Source organism: Anser anser, assembly GCF_964211835.1.
Source record: "Anser anser genome assembly, chromosome: 15".
NCBI lineage: Eukaryota > Metazoa > Chordata > Aves > Anseriformes > Anatidae > Anser > Anser anser.
In genome coordinates, this window is record NC_139736.1 from 9,363,304 (window position 1) to 9,382,130 (window position 18,827).

The 18,827-nt window shown below is 46.5% G+C and overlaps 1 protein-coding gene across 2 annotated transcripts in view; it reads right to left on the minus strand.

The window, feature by feature from the left end:
• XYLT1 (xylosyltransferase 1) overlaps window positions 1-18,827 on the minus strand; it is a 192,572-nt gene that overhangs the window by 163,450 nt on the left and 10,295 nt on the right. Inside the window, exon 1 of one of the 2 annotated variants that reach the window (XM_083800135.1) lies at window positions 1,214-3,436. The exons of the other annotated variant lie outside the window; for it this stretch is intronic. The gene's annotated coding sequence lies outside the window, so the exon portion shown is untranslated. Of the gene's footprint in view, window positions 1-1,213; window positions 3,437-18,827 lie in introns of those variants that run through there. 2 annotated transcript variants of the gene reach the window in all.

Below are 18,827 nucleotides of genomic sequence, written 5' to 3' on the forward strand. Positions count from 1 at the left end.
TTCCTCCTGCACAATCCGTCCTTGTTAGCAGCAAGGCAGAGGTCTCCAAATGCAAATGCGCTCTGTGCCGGCATCCTATAACGTTTGGCACCACAACTTGAACTTTGTTATTTCCCCGAGGAGCAACAATTTTCTTTGTGCAACAGCAGGGCAGTGTGTCTTTCCAAACCTACCTGGCAGCCAAGTTTTACACTTAGGTGAAAGAGCCCATTAAGCACACTGCCATGCACTGCAGACGGGCTCCGCAGCTTCTCCAGGAGGCAGGAGACATAGAGGGCTCCTTGTCAGGCTGGGAGAGCCCTGTGACACGTTAGCACTCGGGAGTATTAAAAAGGTGCGTCGGCTGAATTACATGAATAATGATTATAAGGATTTAAATGAAGTAGTTATGAAACCTATGTGGCCTCGCTCTTTTTCTTGGACAAAAAATTGACTTTAGTGAAACCCATGCAGTAACAGCCAATTGCAAAGCAGGCCAGGACCAACTTTGGAAGTCAGGAGGTATATGGAGACCCTGCCTCCAGCTGCTCACAGTGTAGCAGAGACAGAGGAGCTACACCTGAGACAGCAGCTTAAGAGCCAGCACATGTTCTCACCACATCTACACACTATTTGCTCTGTATTTCTTCCAAAACACTAGCCAAAACTCTCATCCTCTGGCTGTTTCATAAAACAATTTAGGTGTCTGCTTTTCAATTTTTAGGAGGCCATGGACAGCTCTACTGTAACTGTAAGATGCTCCATGGTGCTTTCTAAATACTTTTTAATTGTCTCAAGACACAAACAGCCAGATCTGCCCAAGTTCACAATATGAAATAAATGCATAGTCAACGTATGACACTCCTAAAATTTTGACAGCCTCAGCCAGTGCTATGATTTCATCCAGATAAGACTGATTGCAGCAAATACACTTGATGTGGCTTTTTGGTTTAGCTTATTTACTCTGCTAGTCACTTACAAAACTGCTCCTTTCCACTGCCAGCAAATAATATGGTTCCATCACAAAATGCCCTGCCTATATACCAAACAAAGAACAAAATTGATAAATGCAAATATTTAGCTATGAGTTTCAAGACCTCCTGCAATAAGCACTGTCTTTGCAGAAAGAAAGTTCAGTAGCAGCACCCTTTAATTCCTAGGTATACCAACCATACGTCTTTGCTCATGCTGCAAACCGAACAAAGCTCCCCCACCTAGATAACACCGTACTGACCGGACACCACTTCTGCAAGCAACGAGGAAAAAAGTTGAAGTGGGCAACGCATCGCTGTGCTGCTTCCTCCTCTGTGCACAGGAACCCAGCTGCACGTCCTGATGTTGGATGTTACATTCTTCCAGAGAGCCAGGAAGTTAAAACGTACTTCCAACATACGGCTGCAGATGAGCCTAGAAAAAGGGCCATCTTGGAACAAAAGTTCACAGCAGCGCCGAGCAGCTCTGTGTATCACCCACAGCTCAACTCCCACAGGGACCGAGGGCAAACCCAACGCCAGCAGCAGACCTGAGTCATCCCATCCTCCTCGGTCTGGTGGTTAGAACATTTAATCAGATGCACAGGAGAAAACAATGATATTTGTCATGCTACATAAACTGCAAGTTTTTTTTTTTTAGCTGCTGGGTGTGAATATCAGAAAGAGCTGAAGTTCAAAACAGGCCAGCACGGAGTTTTCTGAAAGTAAGAACTGGTAAAGGGTCTGCAGGTGGAAAGAAGCACAGCCCTTCTGCAGCTCAATATGCAGCACAAAAGCTTTTTAGTGTGCCCCGTACAGAAATAGCAGGGTATGCTGATTACCCACAAGCTATCAATTACCACTGCATGTTCACCTCCTCCCAACGGCACCCAGCAGCTTGAAGCTGCCTGTCCCATTTGTCGTGGCATTCCTACCCACAAAGTCAGCTCACGGTCGTAGCGATATTCCCAAAAACCTTTCATACACTGCTCCCAGAATCACAGAATCATCTAGGTTGGAAGAGACCTCCAAGATCACCTAGTCCAACCTCTGACCTAACACTAACAAGTCCTCCACTAAACCATAATCACTAAGCTCTAAATCTAAACGTCTTTTAAAGACCTCTATGGATGGTGACTGAACCACTTTCCTGGGCAAAGAGAAACATCCCCACAGGTTCTGCTGAGACTTGAACTCAGATCACTGGATTCAAAGTCCAGAGTGCTGCCCATTACACCACAGAACCAACTCTGTGGCCAAGAGTAATTTTGATCCTGTAGCTCACAAGACTGTAACCACTGCTTGTCATTTACTACTGCGTAGCCAGGCAAGGATAAGCAATTTAATTAATAAGTGAAGGCACCCCACACAGAGCACTTCGCAGGAAAGGGCTTGTTCTGGATTTTTGCAGGGTGCTCATCAATATTTCTGCCTCATGTACCCTTTTGTGTCCGGGAGGTAACACCACTGTCTGCAGAGCTCTATTTGTGCTCACTATGCAAACCGCGGCCAGTTGTGATTTGAATAAAATGAGATCCTCTTGCACTAACCCATGACCTCAGCCATTCAGTCATACTTCCACTTTCAGTCCTGGGCTGTTTATTTAAAAAAAAAAAAGGGGGGGGGGGTGGGATTAAAGCATTAGCATTTAGGTGATGGAGAAGTGAGGAATGGAGCTGTTCCTACAGGAGGAGCCTGCTCCCCTTGCAGCTGTACGCAGCACTCCCATGTCAGGAGCTTGCCGCCCGAGCCGCTGGGCAGATCGGAGCAAGGCAGGGACCCACGGCTCGGCCAGGCAGCACATGAAAGGCAGCTGGGTTTCGGTGAAGACGAACGGGGCGTGCACGCACACTGAATCAGGCTTTGACAGCATCCTGGCTAACCCGCAGCCACACCCCTGCATCGCCACGTTAGCAGGCAGCCACCAGCTCTAGCACATCTGTCCTTCCCCTGGGGAATAATCGAGAAGTCGTTTTTTTAAAGCCGCTGAACCCTCCCACCACGGCTGAAGGCAACATCAGCTGAGATGGAGAGATGTGCTTCTCCTCCGACAAAAGCCGAGCACGGCCGCAGACAAGCGAGAGCAGGCTCAGGAAGCAGAGAGGTCTCGATTCCTCCCCCCAGCCCCACACCTCGCGGTACCTTGCTGCGGCAGCTTCCCCATCAGACGCGGGGACACGTTCGTGCATGTTCACAAGGCACCACACGTGTACGGGGGTCAAAGGAAAGCAGGAGCCCACAGCACTTATTGCATGCTTTGATGCGATGAAGCAAAGAAAAGGGTTATTGCTCTCACAGTCTCCAAAGTTTGTTGTTGCTACTGCTGATGTTACTGTGGCAGAGCCGCACGCTCCTGACAGAGCAAATGATCAAATCAAGATCTGTTATTTTACCAGATTTCCAGCATTAATGTGAAACAGCTTACTCTAACCTAATCCAATCTAAACCAATTTGATAGAGAAAAACCAGAGACACTTCAAAAGCACAGAGCAACGCGACCGCGGCGGGACAAAGGCAGCACATCGCTCACCTGAGCCCCTTCCTCCCCAGGGTCAAGGCCTTACCACAGGAGCAGGTGGGACAGCACTTCAAAAAAGCTTGCAACCCTGTTTCTTCCCCTCAAGTTGCAAGCTGCAGAATGAAACAGAGCAACTGAAACGATAAATCCTTCTTTTGTGGTAGTCTCAGAAGTCTGCACGTAGCTTCTGTCTTGAAGTCGTGTGATCTGGCTCTACCCTACAGGAACAACACCTGAAGCCAATATCAAAACAACGCCACATTGGCCTATTATGGCCTATCTGCTATGTTAGCATCAAAAAATTGACTTAATGCCCACCTGCAGCTGGGTGGAAGTTTCCCTTTATTAACTGGCTGTCAGCCACCTGTGCCCTCCACCTCAGTGAGCCACGTGCTATCGAAGCAGCACAGCAGAAACAAACTACACTGCGTCGCTGCTGCTTGTCTGGTGCCTGTCAGCCCCATCGTCCTGTAACTGCTACACTCCAGAGGTAACTGTGCTTGGAAAACCCCAGACATGGCTGCAGCTTCAAGGACACTTCACAAAGTGTGCCCTCTGAGCAGGCCACCACAACGCAGCTGTGGCTGCCCATGTTCAGACCCAAGCACGTGCTATAGGATGCTACAATGCTTAGAGACACTTAGCCAAAACCTAAAGCAAGAAAGTTAGGTGTTGATCCTAGATCCCAGGCATTACAGCATTTCTGAGTTAATGTGATACAACAGAATTTTAGCTGGGACCTACCAAAAAAGTGCTGAGTGCCCTCTGGATGGTGCCAGAGATCTGAATTCTTCACTGAAATTTCTGACAACCATGGCTAGTCAAACCCCGTAATAATAATTGGGTTCTACGCACGTACCCCCCAAATCCCAATGCTCAGCTTCAGAGCAGTCTTTGCTTTAAATCCCATGACTGCCAAGCTTAGCATCATATTTCAACCAAAAACTACCCACTTTTCTACAGAGAGAAAAAGAATATACAATTAGCTTTCCATATATGCTGTTGGTTCATCCTTGTCAACAAACACAGTAGAGATGCTCCCAATGGTGCCTATGCAACCATCAACCCATCTCCTTCCAGAAGGCTGAGAACTGAAACAAGCTCTGTTGTGTCAACAGAGGACATGCCATCACAACGAGCGGATACGTACACTAGGCCTCATCATCAGCTAATGCAAATGATTTTCAGCGCCGTACAAACCACGCAGATGATCTGAGCAATTATTTATGCAAAGCTGCAGCGCTGCCGAGCGCACACCGAGGATGATGTGCTGAGCAGGCTTCAGCCACGACGGGAATTTAAAACAGACATCAACCATCAGCAAAACCCAGCGCCACGCAGCAGCCCCTCACGTTCACAGGAGCAGCAGACAGATTTATGCAGCACGCCGTGGCTGTATACAACGCTGCTCTCATTGCAGCACACATCTGTACAACAATAAAAAGCGCTCTTAAAGCACTGTAGCCTAGTACAATGACATATGTTAAATATAGCCACAAGTGAGCTGGGAGCAGAAATCCATGAATAACTGTATTGATTGCAGTAAAGAAAACCTGAGCATGTTTGGAGTGGAGACATTTCCTGCTGAAATTCTTTCCATTTGGTAAAAACACAGACATTGTCTTACACCTTTCCACACAACAAAACAATAAAACAAAATGCCAGATGGTCCTGTTAGGGCTGAACCATGGATCTGCTCAACCCCTGTTTGCAGAGCTGGAGAGAAACCTGTTCGTCCAGCACAGAGCAAGTCTGAGGCTCTGGCGTTTGCCTGAATTCTGAGTAAGGACCAGGAGTTGAAAAATCTTACATTTAACTCTACATGGAGTTTCTAGACAAACTTTCTTAAATGTTTTCTATGCCTTATTATTTTTAGGACATGACAAGTCCCCCTGTATCGAACCAATGCACCCATTATTATGGCTATTACTAGGCACAGTAATGGGGCTACGTCATAACCAACGGGATAAAATAAAAGATGAAAGCAGACCTGGCAGGTGACAGTGAAGCAGTGCTCTTCTGGTCCTGTCATTTGAATCCTACGCTGAGTTTTCACACACTGACGTACGCCAGGTGTGCTGCTCACAGCGAAGCAGAGCTTTCTGGTGTCACCTGCTGCATTTCAGACTTCGTGCACCAAGCGCCTGCCCTACCTGCGAAATTCCTTCCAAGAGATGCTGGTTGAGACAGACCAGGGATGGTTAACTTCATCGCCTCTGAAAATATACAGGCCGTTACTTTATGCAAGAACAGCTAGTTTCAAAAATCCACTCTATTTGCCAACAACAGTTAGGAAACTTCCCCTCAAAAACACTATGCCTCGAGGAAGGGACATAGGGCTTTTGGAGGCCAGCCTTCCCAAAGCGACAGCAACCTGCCCGACCCAGCACGCCTCAATGCCCCTAAGCCTGAGCCCGGTGCCAGTCCAGGCTCCCCCCAGGGAAGCACTGACAAGCGTGCCTGTAATGATTTGCAGCCACCAGGCAAGGTAGAGAGAAAACAGGAACCAGCAGAGCTGCGAGGCTGGTGCAGCAACCCGCAGCAGGAAACACGACCGTGGCCAGAGCGTGGCATGTGCTGGAAGGATCCTCCAAACTCGGACATTTCAGGGTGAAGGAACTCGGACGTTCCCTTCAAGGGAATCTGTGCAACATTCCCAACCCCTTCACGCACGGCTTTCAGCCACACGTGAATCACAACTGCACGAGAACATCACCCTTCGCTCCCCAGGCAGGTGAAACCACAGCAATCCAGCACAGGCTCCCGTGCAGCTGACAAGGCTCCTGTTCTGTCCTTCACTCACATGTAAGCGCTCACCCTATGACCCAAGCAGCAGCACGGAGGGCTCCCGTCCAGGTAAGCCATCTCGCAGGTATTTCCAACCAGCGCAGTCAGGAGTGGGAGTAGGGCATCCGAATTTGGGGCTCTGGGCCATCACTTTACACACAAGCCTGTTGTAACTAAGAAATCAATGCTGGCACAGTGACAGCCCATAACAACTGATCACTCTAATGCAGAAACTGCTCACAGCATCCAAGTACCTGTGCAGAGGAGCAGGAGCGACACATGACCTGGTTACCTTGGACGAGTCAGGCAAAACTTCCAAGATGCTCCATGAATGCAAAGATACAGATGGCAGAGGCTAAGCGTGCGCTTACTAAAAGCGAAGTCTGTTTACTTTTTCCCCCATCCTAGAACACTTTGGCAGACAAAAGCATTTTTTTGTAAGGCACCTGCCCTCATCAGGGTGGTGCAGGGGGATGCCAGTGGGTGATGGCACCACGAGGGGCCCACATGCCCCCACAACCAGGTTATAATGCGGCAGACTGCGCAGTGCCGGGGGCTTTCGGGGATGCTCTGAACGAGCCAGTATTTATCACTGATTTTACAAGGTGACTGAGGTGCCGCATTCGAAGTCTTGCTCAGCCAGCTTTTTGCCTGTGCTGGTCAACCCACTGCAGTGGTAGCCCCTAAAGAAGGCAATGTTGCACGTCTCCATCCTGAGACACGCATCTGATAAAGTCCTGACATAAAGCCTACCAGAAGTTTTTCCTTGACAGAGTCCTTGCCAGGCCTCTCGTCATCCGGAGAAACAAACCAGGCATTTTTGTTTGGAAACGCTCCTTCCTTTCTCTCCTGAAGGTTCTGAAGTCACGCACACACTTAGTTATTCCATGCAAGCGTGTGACCCTTTGCACTTGGGTGTTGAAGGAAAGATTTATCCTTGATGTAAAATCAATCACATTAACAGGGTGACTTTCCGAACTCCTGCAGGTTCACTCCAGAGACAGCACTAATTCTTTTTGTAACTTTGAAAGAGTTCGACAGAGCATCTGCGTGGGGCTTTGTCTGAAGGCATTAATTGTTTGTGAGATCCCGATCTGAGAATTTTATGTAGCTACACTGAACAGAAAAACAATGCTTCCAACCAATTTTTCTTGGAATTACCGTTCAAAACCACAGCTTTTCTTAGAGATTGGTGTTGTAGCAACTGATGCAGAGCTCCTAAACTTTCCCTCTTCCGAACTAAGACAACTTCAGGCAAATCAAAACTTACAAGATACTTAAAACAAAATGATAAACAGTAGAGGAAGAGTTTGACAAGCTAATGAATAATCAGAAAGCCAAAGGAAGAACATCTTAGCATGAAAATATCACATTGAAGTTCCTTTATTTTCTCGCAGTGTAACAGCCTTATGAGACAACTCCATTTTTACTCTTTTACCATCACTGAAGCCCAAGGGCCGATGTAACTACCATCGCTACACAGCGCAATGCTGCGTGCTTTGTAACACACCTGCGTGCTTCCGACAGCAGTGTACAGCACCATGTACCAGTGATGTCTGTACATCAGCCTGCTTGCAGACAGGAAGGCCTAGGGGAATCAAAATTCCCAGTAAAGCTAAGAAACAGTGCGTTGTAGAATTGTTCTATAAAATACGATGTGATAGAGCTCTGAAGAGAATCTGATAGAAGTCTGCAACGGTAAAATACACAAAGCACAACTTCAGGAGACAACAGTGAGGTTTTCAGAAAGTCTTGCAGAAAGTTGCAAAAAAAAGTTTCAACAAAGAGAAAGCAGTTTGCCTCTGATTATAGCTTCATAAACGTCCTTGGACCAATTATGTATGTTAAACTAGAAAAGCAGGAGCTTGGGAGACACATGTTACTTTGACAATTTAAACACAGGGAAAAAAGCTAAAGAAAACGCTTTATATTTGCGGAAAGCTCCAGCTTAGCAGTTCTTCTGCAACACACCTGAGTTTCCTGAAATTGAACAGAAACTTATGCACAAACCTGCCTTCGAACCCAAGGCACATCCACACTTGTGTTTCGGTTTGTTTATTTTGGTTTATATAAACACGGACCCATCATTACATGCAACACAACAGCCCCTGACTGCCTCCGCTGCGAGTGGGGCCTCCCTGTGCTGAACAGAGAAGCAGCATTCCTGCTTCAGAGAAAACTAACAAGATCCACAGAGACAAAAGACTGACTGCAGAAGGCAGCAGAGGCACAGAGGCCAGCCGAGACCACAAAAAAGGTCAAGATGAGTAAAACTTAGGACTCCTGTCCCCCAGTGTCCTGCACTCCCCTGCAGAGTCAGGAGGTTTCCCAGCACGGTCTGGTTCTTCCTCCCTCTCCCACCAACAAAACTAGCATGCTCTGAACTCGGTACATACGGGATAAGACACGGAGAAAAACTACTTGCACTGTGCAGGGCTAAAGTCATCTACACATAGTCTTCCTCACAAGGATTAAGTGCACGGTTTGCTTCTCTGCAAGGAAACAGCAGGAAGATCACTCTGTGGGGAACTGCACCAGGGTAAAGGCACTGCAGCAGTGCTGGAACACTTCACTCGAGGGCCTGAACTGCAGCTCCTAACTTGAATTTGAAACTACTGCTAGAGCACCAAAACTTAAGGTAAATATTATTGATACCTTATAAATTAAAAGATAATTCAGGCTATGAATTAATTTGAAATTATAAAACTAGGGTCTTCACACAGTATTAATTCCTCCATCTTTGGCGTATCTGTTCTACTTATCGCAAGTACTAATCGATTCAGCACACAGTCTTACTCTGAGATGCAACATTTTAAATGATTTAGAAACCCATAAAACACGCTACCAGCTGTAAGCTGGCAACAAGAACTATTAAAGCAGTGAATATATAATGTGTCCACTGGTAGTTTCTGAAAAACTGCCAGACAACAAAGATAAACTAACAAGAACTGCACCTCAGTGGCTGTGTCACCTTGTATTCCTCCAAGTTTACTACAGGACCTAATTTGGGCTTACGATGATGCACTCAGCCAACTGCAAGCACATCTTACTTTCTAAGATAAGGCTCTGAGGGCCAGCCTGGTATCTTATGACTTGCTATCATATTTGCACTTGCTTTTTTCAAGCAAGAAAGACACCAAGAGGCAACCAGAAAGGTAAACACACAAACAAACAGTGAACCTTGCCGGTGTGCACCAGTTCCTGTGTGGTTTTAACTGGCATCTCACCCCTACATCCGAGGTGGTACTTCTGATCAGCTGTTACCACAACTGAGCTTCTCAGCTTCTACCAAACACCACGTATCCAGGACTGTAGCATGTTCCAAGCACTCCTTAAAGAGTACACCTGAGCTCTCCTCCAGGATGACATGCCCTGCCTGGTACTGAGAAGCAGGTCAAACACAGAGGGGAAATTGCCTCCTGAAATCTTTCAGCTTCCTGTAATAAAAGTGGGGAAATAAGCAAGTAAGCCAAGAAAGGAAGACCAGTTCTTTCTTTTATGAAGGCTTTTTAAAATACAGATCTAAGTGATCTCAGCGATGCACAGAACTGCTGGCCTTCATTACAAGAACAGCTCTTGAGGAAGAAAGGAACAGCTCCACTTCGCTTCAAAGCAGAGGTTAGGGGAGGCTCTTGCTTGTTTTGAATCCCTGTGTCAGAACATCTACTGATTTTTTAGGAACATCATAAATAAAAGTACCAGGCTGGCTACAACAGAGGGACCACGTCCTCAGAAGCCTAGTTGGTGCTGCACATCCCACCTGCACAACCAGGCCATGAGGCTGCTGCTTCATGCAGCACCTGGCAGCACTCGAGGACAGCCAGGACCAGACCTTCACGGACAATTCACCTGGAGCAGGCTCACGTACTCAAAAACAGAGCGGTTATTTCGAGGACCAAGGCATGTGCAGCCCCTCTCTTGGTAAGGCCACTGAATTTACTCCATGGTTTTGGACCTCAGAAAACCCTCAAAATACGTTGTGCAATAGTGGGAAAAAAATCACAAATTTCTCATCTTTCCTTAGAATCTGTCAGGCAGCGCCTACTCACAGCAGGACTCTGCTTCTCACCGCCCGACAGCGGACCTTCTCTTGGGGTCTCCTGTCAGCGGCCCCACTGGAGCTGCTCATCGCTACCCTGCACTCGAACTCCTCGCCTCTTGATCATCTATTTTGCTGATAACTTCAAGAAGATTAGCAGATTAGCAAGGCTATTTTCTTTTTGCAGAAACTCAGCTGTTCATCTTCCAAACTTACGATGACACATACATAAACACAGGGGAGAAAAAAAAACAGAAACTGGCAAGAGATGGGTAAAATCCCATTGACAACCCCAAGAGTGGAGGAGACTACAAAGAAAATATCACACTTCTATGCTGTTAAAGAGGTCACCACCATTTCTTTTAGATAAAGACAGTCTGCTTTCCAAATCTCTCTCATTGTGCTTTTCTGATCCAGCTATATAGCACTTGTGCCAAGGATGTACTTTGTCACGTTGCGAATATGAAACAAAAAAAACAGTTGGCAACTTGTGTTACAGTCACCAGAAAAAAAAAAATCACTAAATGGGAAAAAAAGCAGAAGAGTGTGTCTCATCTGGAAGAATAGGAGGATTTAAGTACGGTTATTTAAAAAACAAACAAAAGCAACACAAAGCAACTGAAGGCTTCGCACAGTTTTAACCTGAAATCAAATGTGACAAGAGCTTTTGGATGGGCTGCAAAAGACTAATAGCAATTTTATTAAGAATCAAGAAGCCAGTCTGAGTAACAGCACACAGCCTGCGCCCTCCGAGCACCTGAGCTTTGCCTGAATACAAATCTCACCTTGTTATCCAAGTTCTTTTCCCTCGAGACTTGCCCTGGACTGATGCAGTGTCCTTGCCTTCCCCTGCGCTACAACACCCAGTACTCACCGAGAGTCTCAGGCTGCTTCAGCAGGCACGAAAAGCCCTGCGGCACCCCTGCAGCAAGGGACAGTCCCTGGGGGGAGCTTTAACCCCTTGGCCTTCAGCTTCCAGGCTGCAATTCCTGTCCTCCCCGTGGCTCCTGAACAGGCCGTGGGGAATGTGCATATGTATACACATACACACACGCATATACATGTACATATGTATGGATGTACATTTGAGCCTGGCTGGTTTCTCTGTAAGCGTGGCACAGGGAAAACCATTTATTCTACATCTATTTACTTAATGGCATATCTGGGACAAGCGCATTTCATAAGCAGGGAGGGGAAAAAACCACAAATGCTTCCCACTGACAGAAGAACCCGAAACATTAGCTCAGGATGTCAGGATGCCATCATATAAATGTCACATCATGCCACGCTGCTTTAAATAAGGGCAGAATTTGTAATGCCACTTCGGCAATGTGAATCAAAACTGAGCTTGATTTTCAATATGAAACGTTAAAGGAAACATCAAGCTAAGCCTAGAAACAAATGTCAAAGTGGTGGAAGGCTGCAGGTGACTGAAGGCAGCCAGTCACTACTGCCCGTTACTGAGCATTTCGGGTCTGACAGCTGTGCCAGCTGTTCCTAACTCAGAACATAAAAATTGGAGCAACTGTTTTGAGCCCGAAGGTAAAAACGTAAACCCTCTGAAGTAAGTGGGAGTTCTGCCACCAGTTTCAGAGAGTAAAGAATTCACACAGCACACTACTTAACATTAAAGGTTTCGCTGTCCTTGAGTAATTTGACTCTAAGTGACACTAGGAAAGCAGAAATACCAAGTAGTACCATGTCCTTGAGCCTAGCTAATCAAACCATTAACACCAGGTAAAGCTCCTGCATGGTGATGTTGATGAATCCTACGCCAATGCAGCCAAGGACAGAATCTCTCCTGTTGTCCTGACTGCGGGCCTCGGTCTCCTCCCACCCCCAGGCTCACAGCTACACACCTGGCAGGGCCAAAGACCCGCCTGGCAGAGGCCAGAGGAGAGCATCCTGCAGTACCTGCACCCCCTGCAGTACCTGTGCCAGAAGAACTGCTGTGCACCCCAGAGCCTTCATTCAAGAGGCTTCAACAATGGAAAATTCACCACCTTCCCAAGAAGCTGCTTCCATGTTTAATTATTTTACAGTTAATAGTGTATACCCCCTGTAACGACTATTTCAGTTTGCTACTTCCCCATTATACAGCACTGTGCTATACCACACTTGCAGGACACAAACCACAATGCTCTTTGAGAAGATACATACCTATACAAAGCAGGAATTTGTGCGCTTTTTTCCCCACTCTACTTACAAAACATAACAAACGTGCTATACCCTGTTTCCACGGGCTCCTTTAACATCCATATAAATAACTATCAGCCTTTTCCTGGTGCTAGTATTGAAAAGCAGCACAGAAAGATACTTCTCATAAAGCAGCTGGTATCATAAAGAACATACACATAGCAAAGAAGTAATTTCCAAGGAAATGAGAAAACAAAAGTAAGTGTGTATTTTATCCTGCTACTTCAGAGAGTTCACTTGCACGTTTTACAGCCTCAGAAGCATGATCATCCCTTCCAATCTGGCTTTCTGATCTAGTAAAAGAATATAAACTCAGCAGCTATTTCCTAAAGCACATTATTTAAGACCCCAAGACTTTGGACGTAGCCACTTCAATACATTTTCCTCCAGCCACCGCTATTGTCAAATATAAATTTTCCAACTGATCGAAAGAGATTTGCCCCCTCCATTATTCACATTTCCACTTCTGCTTACAGTGGCTTCAAGCAGGCTTCCCAATGTACTTTCTACTTTAGGATAAAAATCCACCTTGGAGCAGAAAGCCGTGACAAGTTACTCTGCACTATTTGCTCTGCTTTTATTCTGTCCCTTGGTTTGCTGAGGGCCTCTGAGTAAGTTCTGCACAGGCTCCACACCAACTGTCTGCAGAGATAAAAGTCAGCCGTGGCACAAAACTGCCACCAGCGCAAAATGGGACGCAAACGAGGAGTCAGACATCACCAGTCAGCCAAAGCCAGCAAAGGCGGCACTGCAGAGTAGCACGCAAAGTAACCCTGTGTTAGCGCAACATACGCCACGAAGTGTCTCCCAGTACGAGTTTGTGTTGGTTCCTGTCATCTCTGACCCCCTCCAGCTGCCACCCAAAGCAAAAAGCTAGTGACATATCATGCAGAGTTAGAAAAATGACATTTTCCTTAGATCTGGTGTGAAAACAAACAAAATCTCATGGATAACAACTTACTGTAAGTACTAATTTTGAAAGGGCTCCTGAAGAACATGACTTAAAATAGCAGCTTTTGGTGAATGAGAAACACCTAACTCCTCCTCAGCGTTCTTTATTTACATGAAGAATAAACGATCAAAATATTACTATTTTGAAACGAGTCGTACACATCGGAGTCAGGGACTGGCCCAGAACTAATCCTCCCCTGCTGCCCACGTGGTTGATTCCAAGCATGTCTGTGAGCTAAACCGAGCCAGCTCCGGGAGCGGGTCAGGCGAAGCCACAGGACATCACCTTGCACGTGGGATCAAAGTGCCCACGTGAGGACTCAATATCAAATACACCAGGTCTCAAATTCACCCCTTCACTTATTTTGCCATTGCTTTCCCTTGTTGACAAGCCCGTATTTACATCGTGCAGCATCTAAGAGGGCTGTGTGTTGACCAAAGGTGAAGCATTTGCCAAGGTCTCTCGCTGCACAACTGGAAGCTGCGCACCAGAAACACGCTGCCAGAGGCAATACACCAGGCACCAGCCACAAAGACACTCAGAGTGTGCGAAGTGCACAACGCATATTTCTACAACCATTTGCTTTTTCGGCTGATCAAAGTTGGTCTGTCTCTGCAAAGGGAACCAGACTGTGCCGCTCAAACCCTCAGCACGAGGAACGTGCCCTGCTCAGAAACAGAAGGGAGGAGCAGAAGCAGAGATGCGCATCACTAAGGTTAAAGGATTAAAGGGAGAGCAGAAAAATCTCATATTTGGAAAGCCAGAAGGTGCCAGTAAGCGAGGGATCACAGCTATGGGAATGAGAACAAGTTTCCACGGCTGAGGCAATCTGACCAGAAAGCTCAGCCCAGTGCAAGCAGCGGGCTGTCAGCACGCGCCTCGGGTGGGATCGGGGTGGCCAAGCCTCCAGCCCTTCTGGTACCACCCCGGCAGCGTGCTCAGCAGCCCCGTACAACTGCTCACATGTGGGCCCCGGGAAGCAGCCGCGCCACAGCGCAGCATGTGAACACGCAGCTGAGTGTTTCCATGTGTCACTGCCTTGGGCTAGCACAAACGGAGACACCAGCAAGCTCAGCCTGACGTGGGAATCAGGGAGGAAGTTTCTGCCAAAAGGGAGCTGGGGATGAGAGCAACAGGAGTTACCCAGAGGAGTCAGGAGTTAAGAGAGCAGTAACAGAAGTCAGCAGCTCTGTGACAGGAGCATCCCACACACTTCACTTCCAACGATTCATGAGCTAGGTGACTGAAGTTGTCTTCTGACAGCAACTTATACCTCTAAAATCCCTGAAAATATCTCAGTCTAAAATATATAGTCTAAAATAATTACTAAAACATAAGTCCTTGCACGCACATGCAAAAAAAGTGTCATCTTTTTTATTCTTTTTAAAAACACAGTATCAAATCCTGTGCTGACAGGAATGGTGTAAGCGGTCAGATTTCTCAAGTGTGCCTTAAAGCCTGGATAAGCACCTGCTGTAGCAGACAAACCATTCCCTCATCCCAAGGTTAGCTGTGGAAGCTGGTTAGGATCTGGCTATCTTGGAAGCACCCTTTCCTCCCAGCACACGCCCATCACTATGTCTCAGATCCCCCCCCCCCCAAATGGGTGTTGCTTCCATTCCCCTCTTCCCACCTGCACTGTCAAACTTGACTCTGTAAACCTAAAGATCTCAATCCTGCAGCAAATCACTCAAACAAGGAAAACAAAATAGGTGAACAGAGCAGACGGGGAGGCAGACTGACCACGTTAGTAGCTTTGTCACTAAATACAACGTGTAATGAACTCATAGCTCCTGCTCTTTTGTCTGGATGCATGGAGAAGCATTTTTACAAAACTGCTTTAATTGCCATAGCCAGAACTAAACTACCTGCTCAGGGCCCCAGCTAGCCCCCATCCGGATTCTGTTTTCACTCACCACCAGCCAAGGCAGCAGCTCCACAAGATGACAGGCAGATGCCCACCAGCCTGGCCCAGACCATCCCTCCACTACCCGGGCACAACCACAGCATTGCATCGCAGCGCCCTCACCATTTTTATGCCTGGCAAGAAAGCAGCCTTTGTGTTAATTTAAACATACCCTGGTAATTCATTAAATGGTTAATAAATTGGGAACACAAAGTATTCTTCAGCAAGCCTGTTCAGCCTAGCAGGAAGGTTTCTTGAGTAACGCCTGCACTGTTTGGTCAACAGCTTTCTGCATGCACAGAGCAGTCAGACCCGCAGCTGACTCATGACTTTAGCAGGGGGCTTATGAACTGTATCACCAGTGAGGAAACATCTGTGTTCATTTCGTTTATTCAGCTAGCTTTAGAGCATTAGGGATAATAGAAAAGCTTCTTCTCAAGGACTTAGTGCCCACAATTCAGCAGCTATAATGGCTAAAGGTTTTTGTTTTTCTTCCCTTCATACATACACAAAAGGACTACTTAAGGAGATTGGCAATCCTACAATTAATATTAGGCTTGCAGTGTAAGAGACATGTTCAGAAGATACTGATATTTATGTTGATATGTGCAAACAAAAGGACTTGATAAAAATCAGCATTAAATTCCTAAAAATAAAAGCACAAGAGCGAAGGCACATAAGCTTTCACTAACAGCAAGCAAATGCTGGCTGTAGGAAATGGTACTTTCCACTGCTTACCTCCAGGCTGAGCACGGGTTTTAGGCCACAGATTTGTGCAGCTCACAGAAAAAATATCCTGCTTACAGATGAAGCGGGTTCCCTCCCACCAACGGCTCTGCAGCAGAAACAGCGGCCACGGCCAGTGTGTGCAGTCACTGCCTGGACCTTCAGCAGCAGCCATCATCGTCTCGTCTCCAATTTCTGCTGCTGCAGCAGGGAAGGTGCTCACACAACCTACCTGCGTGGGACGAGGGCTGGCAATTGTTTTGTCAGCAGTCATTTTTATTTGCGAACTGAAAAAAGAAAAAACACCTCAGGTTCTCCTCCTCCACGGGCGCGCCATGCAAGCATCGTTCTGCCCAGGCCATTTGCAGCCCACCCTGGGACACGCTCCTTTCTTCTGCAACCTGAGGGTTTGTTGAGCTTCTCACCCACGCTGGCACACTGTACAAGCTGATCAGCTACAGCACCGTCCTTCAACATAAACAGTTGTGGTTTACCCTAACCTTGCCCACCACGTAGGAGTCATTTGGGTATCTCCTTAAGCAGGGATCAATACATTGAAATTAAACTCTAACACAGGTTAACTGGAAGACAAAGCAGGCATTTTAAACCTCTTCAAAAACCCTATCCGCTGCCTTCGAAGTAGTCCACCAGCAAACAGTTACTGAAGTACGACTTGAAAGCTGCCTGAGAGCATTAGAGGTAAAGCATAATGCAACACAGACAGATTTAACATACCTTCCATCAAAATAATACTTCCGTGCACCAAGCACTGCTCAGAGTGCACTCCTCCTGCACAGGCATCTTCCCTAATTCAGCATGAGGTGAAATCACTCGTGTATCATGATTTAGAAGGAGACATAGCAAGGCCAGCAGAATACTAAAGGCCTTCGAGAATCCTGAATTACAAGTTTCAGCACTCCTAAAAATACTAAGAACAGAAAACAACCGTTAAAGAATTCCACTGCAGCCAGGAGGAACAGGCAGGGACTCCAGCCATCCCTCTGTTGTAGCGGTCAGCCTCCGTTCAGGACACAGCAGGTAAGGAATGGAAAACTGAAAAAATTTGGTATATTATTTGGATTTTCAGTTACTGCGTAACACATTCAGTCACATCAGATTGGTTTTAGGCTTTTACAGAACCGGTGTTTATAAAACTCACATAAAGAAGAGTTTTTACCAAACATTTTTTTTTAGTGTTACAGAACACTTTAGGACAACAGAAAAACCTTTGTTTTAAAATGCATTTGAGTCCAACAACTTAAATGAACATACAAAAACTACATAAAAACCCTAACATGATCACATTCATATGACTATTCTTTCATCATCTTACATCAGTCTGCACTCCAGCTCCTAGCAGAACCACAGCTTATTCTCAGTGCACTGTATTACTCGAGCTCTTACAGACCTCTGTCTTCAACCTACAGCAAACATGAGTATGCTGAAAAAGCTGAAATTCAGTTGGTAAAGGTGTCCCAAAATGAGTCCTGTACAACCACCCCTCACACATCATGCTTACAGAGGGTAACGACCGAGGTCTGAACCAACGCTGAACAGCAAAGCGAATATTTACAGAAGTAACTGGCTATTAGAAGAGCCCAGACTTGATCAAGTGTTGACTTGCCAAGTCCTAGGCTCATTTAAATTGGATACTGCAAAGCAGAATATTGCCAAGTGATAGTTGGTCTGGAAAATCCCAGCCAATCACCTAAATGGACAACTCTTGCTTGTCTTAGTTGGCACCAAGACTCCCAAATATTTGACCACACTGGAATTCAAGTACACAGGCATGCAAGTCTCCGCTCATGTAAGAGCAGCAGCGTCAAGCCCTGAGTACATTTTACCCCAGTAAATGCAGAAAAAAACCTAACCACCACCTTACTAAGGAGATTTTTCAAACCACTGTAGCATCTCCCCCAGCCTAGCCATAGCAACAGGTGCAAACAGTTGGGGACACACCAAGGCTGCAGAGGCAGCCCTGGTAGCAAACAGGAAGCAGCCACACTAGGCAACTAAGTCAGGACGGTAACAGCTCAAAGGCAGCAGGCAAGGAAAATTAAAACGCACAGGTTCATTCAATGTAGAAACATCCTTCCATAAAGGAGCTACTGTTCACCAAGCAGCTAATAGAGACCTGCAGTACTTCATTTCCAATTACATTAATCTGCTTCCTAAGCAACTATGCGATCAACACAGCCCATGCCAAGCTACCGAGGTCAGTGCTCTAACTCCCAGCACCTTCACACTGAGCCTTGAGCCACCTCTGCAACCACTGAGAAAAGCCCCAGAAATAAGAGAGAATTGCTCAGGCAGGAGGAAGAAGTAAGTACCCAAGATGATAGTAAAATTACAACGTAAAAGTTTGCTGCTAAGCAAAATGAACACACCTCCTTGCTCCCTGACTGCAGGTGGCTTAAACCACCAAACAAAGTTTGTTTTGGTGCCGGGGTTCAGATCCAAGTCTGCTTAGGTCTCTTAACTCAACTGGAAACAGAACCCAGACGTCCAATTAAATCCAGGACAGCACGAAATTCGAGGGCTTCCCTTCCACTTACCCAAGTCCCACACTCCACAAACTGAAAGCGACCACAGCACTCATTACAAACTCGGTGACACTCAAAGAGCAACCGAAGTCTCTATGGGTTGAGATGGCCAGGCTGTCCAAACACACAGCCCTCCAAGAACTGTTCAACGTGCAAGACTTACTTCCCTCCTCAGCTACAGTCATTCATGAGCAAGCCCTAATTCACCTC